Raw genomic sequence first — 5518 nt, forward strand, 5'->3', positions numbered from 1 at the left:
CTTGCCTTGTTCTGATGGAGAAGTAACCTTCACCAAACCTTTACCACGTGCAGATTACTCCCCACTTTCCAACTCTGGCACTCACCTGCAGTCTACATCATGCTAGGGAAGACTGACCAGGGCTCTCGAGTCTCCATTCTTCTACATCTTTTCTGCTATAGGTGGGAAAGTAGTGATCCTGCAGAACTAACTTGCTCCTTCACCACCACCCAATGGACAGAGCAACAATCCAGTTAAACTGCACAGGGCAATATTGGTGGGGCATTTCATCCCCTTACTTTGCCATACAGGCACAGAGGATAATTACAATTTTGCCCTTAATCTTGTCAAAAATCATCAATTTTAATTATCTGACTTGCCTGAGAAGCCTACCCAGGGTATTAAAGTTAAGAAAACATTGAATACTGTGGTGTTTACAGGCCCAGCAATAAACTGAAACTATTTCTCTATGTGAGAGTGTGATGAGTACATTTTCTTTGATACATAGACGTATACCGCACCATACCATAGTTCTTCTCATGGAGATGGACACATGGATTTCACCATCAGATAAGCAATATATACCCACAAATATAGAGCAAGATTGTAATTTGCCCTCTGCACCCACACCAACCTGGGTTACCTGGGCTGGGATACCAAAAGTAAAAAACAAAAACAAAAAAACTTTGTTTCAAGTTAAACAAAACACTTCATTTGACCCCTGTGATGTTATTGACATGAACTGTGACCGTATAGATCATTGTTGCAACCAAGGTCCTATAGTTGCACCAAATCTTGTATGAAGGAGGTCAAGTAAGGTGTCTATGAAAAGGTTATGATTTGCTCATTATGATTATGCTATCTGTATGCATGTATCATTTTTGTATGTAAAGTTATAAGTACTGGCTCTATACCTGTTTCAAATGTTGGCTCCTGGGGTAACGCCCACGAAGTAATCAGCCAGATATGCTATGTAAGATATCTGCAAAGATGTTATAATTTTCCAGATATGATAATCTTGTTTATATGTTTGTATCACCTTTGTATTATGAGTTATAGATATGTATGTATGCCTATATTTCAAACTTGTGCTATGCTTCTGGGTGACACCCAGACATTTTGGCATCAAATTTTGGCATCAAATTATGGACCATCAGCTATATAAGTGACTCATTGAGAGAAGGCAGATACACCTTATGATTCAGCAAGGCATGCAGGGAAATGCCTATGGAGAGAACTCTAAGGCTTCCAAGCCATGTGCTGGTCAGCTTGTGTTTGAAACAAAGAAAGCACAGGCCGCATGGTAAGAGACTATAAAAGGCCCTGGAAACACCTCCATTTTGTCTTCAATCCTGCTTCTTACCTCTGGAGGAACTTTGCTACAAACTGAAGCTCTGAACAATGGACTGAATGACCCATCCAAGCTGTGGATATACTCCAGAGACTTAACTTAAGCCAGCAGTTTCTTCCATCACTGCTACAAGCCTGAACCAAGAACTTTGGTAACTAATGTTACCATGTAACTAATTTTAACTCTCATCTATATTTCTCTCTTTTTATGAATAAACCGTTAGATGTTAGATTCTAAAGGATTGGCAACAGCGTGATTTGTGGGTAAGATCTAACTGGTATATTGACCTGGGTCTGAGGCTTGGTCCTTTGGGATTGGGAGAACCTTTTTTCTTTTACTGGGGTATTGGTTTTCATAACCATTCATCCCCACAAGGAGTGGCGCTGGTGGTGATACTGGAAAACTGGAGTGTCTGAGGGAATTGCTTATATGACTTCTGGTTAGCCAGTGGGGTGAAACTGAAGTCCTATCTGTTTGGCTGGTTTGGTGCCTTAGTAGTAAAGGACCCCCAGTCTTGAGCTGTGACTGCCCTGCTCTAGGCAATTTTTCCTCTCTCAGTAGTGTCCCAAAGGCCACTTTGTTACAACCCCTCCCCACCTCCCAAAAAAATAATTTAGATTTCAAGGGGCTTTTTACAAGTCTTTAATTTAAAAATAAAATAAAATTGAAAGAAGTTTCAAAACAAAAAATTCATTCTGACTAGAAAAATCTAAGTATTTCATTTAAAAAAATGAAAAAACAAAACATTTCACTTGGGGGCAATGTTTTGTTTGTTTCCAGTACAAAACAATTTGTCAAAACTAACCAAAGTTGCAAAATGTTTGTGTCACCAAATCTAACTTTTTTTTCCCCAATGAAAAATGCTGATGAAAAATTTCACTCAGCTCTAATTGTGACTCTTGCCAGGCCATTCCTGAAGAGGCACAGCTGCTAACTGCCAGTTATACAGGCAAGATGTGAAATCTCAGTCTTGCCTTCTGCACATAACAAACAAACTGTTACTGAATTTTTCCCAACTCCAACTCTATAGTTGGAATTGTCACAGAAGAACAGTGCAATCTTATCCTAATGTTGACTTAGCTGTCACTTTCTTCCTCTAACCCATCGCTTCACAACAGTAGTCACAAGCAAATCCAAAATCCAGGATAAGTCAAAGGGCCATCCCTAGGCATTTAGCAGATTTAATTTGCTTGATGGTAGAGTCATCTCATTTGAGGTTTTAATTAACAGTTGATTTCCTTCCAGTGTGAAAACCCAAGGATCCTTGTCTTGCAACTGAGAAAAGGAAATGTAAAGCACATCTTGAAAACATCATTGATTGTTTCACCCTTTTTTAACTGGTGTCAAACTATTCTGCTTTCACGTGAACTGCAAAGCGGAGGAATAAATTGGATAAATCAAGAATGGAAAGTATAATAAAATAAATGCAGTCCAAGTGTCTAAGGACATGTTTTCCCCAAAAAATATAAAACAACCTTGATATGGCAAAGTAATCAAATTATCATCATTTAAACCACTTTGTCCTGTGACTCCACCAGTCCTCAACTTGTTTGCTAATAGACCTGTCTAAATAATGCAAAAATGTTTGTGAATAATTCATTAGTTGATTGATGGACATACAACTGTCTAATAAATTATTCACTATTCAGCCCACTACTCAGCTGGTCGAATAATGACTAAATTATTCATGTATAATTTAGTCAAAGAAAAATGCCAAATTTGTCAGATAAATTATTTGAAATTAATAAATCATATAGTTGCCTTTGTGAACTCAGTATCATCTCAGAGGCATTATTTACTGAATCAATCATTTTATTTAGGTGGTTGAACCAGAATCTCTTTTTACCTAGGCTGTAGCCAGTGACGTTAGGAAACATCTGTGCAGATGAGCAGAAGTTCATTGTCAGATTTAATCACATGTGCCTAAAGATGAAAAAAATAACAGTAGATTACAAGTTTGCATAAATTTTCATCTTCTGGTGTTGGAGTTTATGTTGGAAGGGGAGCCTGGCACAACCAGCTGCAAGGTGACAGGGATCCTGGAACCAGTTTTGGGTTCCTCAACTTGAGCTGTTGCCTCAGTCTCAATCTCTGTCTCAGTCTCCTGCTCAGGAGGCAGCCAAAACCGCCTCTAGTGGCCAAATGCATGAGACTCAAACTGAGATGTGGAATTGTGAGTATCACTCAAGATGCATGACATTGGGCACCCCCGATTGTATAAGAGTTCATAGTATGTGTCTGTATTAAATGCATAGCCTGTAGGGGCTTCCATGCCTGTTCCATCAGAAAACAATTTTACCATGAAATGTCCAAATCTTGAGGGCTTCATCAAACATTCTGTGCCCAATTTTCAAAAGCTTTTGAAAGTACATCTAACGTATTTGTGGACACCCCTATAAATGCACACAAAACCCCATGTTTCTGCATGCCCACAGGTATTTCTGTATTACAAATTAGGTACTTATGCATATTATGCTTAACAGTAATGCACGTCATTGTACAAGTGCAAGATTTAACATGGCAAACAGGTACTTCTGTCAGATTGGCGGGCACATTTTGATTGCCCTTAAAAAATTTGCTCAGAATTGATGGGCCCAATCCAGTCCCCACTGAAGCCAATGGCAAGATAACAGCACAGGCTCCTCTATTTATTTCAAATTACTGTAAATTTGTAAAGTGTATTTTGTTACAAAAGAGCTACATTGAAAAAACATTAAGTTTGCTAAGTTCAGAACTTAACTCTTAGGAAATTAAGACCGCCCCTGCACAACAATTTTACCTTGAAATATGCAGCCCTAATTCTACCCTCTTATGTGTATGTGTTATGATGTTTCAGGGATTATAAATTGGCCACATCTCAATGGATTTGTACGCGAACAGAAAAAGGCAACTCTCTTGCCATAGGATTATTCTCCTGACAAATGTCAAGTTCCTGGTCCAATGTACAAAAGAAGCTGTCCAAACAAACAATTGGAAGACATTTTTAACATTCAAAACTACCCGTTTTTTTTCCCTCCAAAATGTTTGAACCTTTTTGCTGAAACTTTAAAGAAAAAGAGAAAGAAAATCAACCTGAAGCAAACAACCAATAGGGAAAAATTTCAGCCTGGATCGTTAAAGTGTGGCAAAGTGATGAGCAATTGAAAGCAGGTTTACAATGGGAAGTATTAGGCATTAGGCACACTTAACTATAGGTGTTATATTGTGCTCCGGCTATGGTAAAACATCTACAAAGGTCCCAGAGCAATGGTCACTGCAAATTGATACATATAATTTTCATTTCAACTGGAACGAGGCACAATGTGCCCATTATCTCCTTTTATTTTAATTTAGCAATAAAAGATCTGGTTATGGCCATTAGACAAGAGAGAAATCCTTGGTATTAAACTTGGAAAGAAGGCATATAAAAATGTAAAATAAATATTTAATTTACAGTGTGAGAGACTAGTAGATTCATATTAATAGAACTTAAAACTAGTTCTAAATAATTAAATGTGATTAATACAAATGGGAAATTATCAGGATATAAAACAAATTGAAGTGAATTGTTCATTTTAGAGCTGTCATAAGCAGACAACCAATATTTTAATTCAAATTTTTCAGATTATGACTTAGAGAAAAAACTGGTCCGTTTCACTGTTTATAGTACATGTCTAGTGAATTTACTTTTACATTTTCACTTGTAATGTGGGTGGCAAATACTGCAGAAGAATATTTGGTTCCAAAAGAATTGCTTTCCGTTATTTTTTTAAATCATGGCAATATTTCTATTCCTACATTTTCTTAAATCCTATCTTTAGAAAATATCAAGTGAGGACCCAATTTGACTGTTCGCTTTCCTTTTGCTATTTATGCAATATACTAATGCAATTCCCAGGCTAGTAAAATAAATAAATACAAAATGTAATTATGGAATTTATTTTAGAACTGAAAGAAATCCAACTGAAGCAAGATATATTGCAAGCTTTTTTGTTTGTTGGTCATAGTTCTTGACCTTGAAATACAATTAGAGCTGTAAAAGATATAGCTTGTGGATATAGTCCATTAATGAGCTGATGATAAAACTTAATATACAGACTCTTTTGAGCTACATTATCCTTTAAATTACACCTGGCCATTCAGCCCTTCAGTGGTGTTGCACGGGTATAAATGAGTATACAAATTATGCTTTTAAGGTTAGCCAGCCAA

The sequence above is a fragment of the Mauremys reevesii genome, linkage group 2, assembly GCF_016161935.1.
Source record: "Mauremys reevesii isolate NIE-2019 linkage group 2, ASM1616193v1, whole genome shotgun sequence".
Lineage (NCBI taxonomy): Eukaryota > Metazoa > Chordata > Testudines > Geoemydidae > Mauremys > Mauremys reevesii.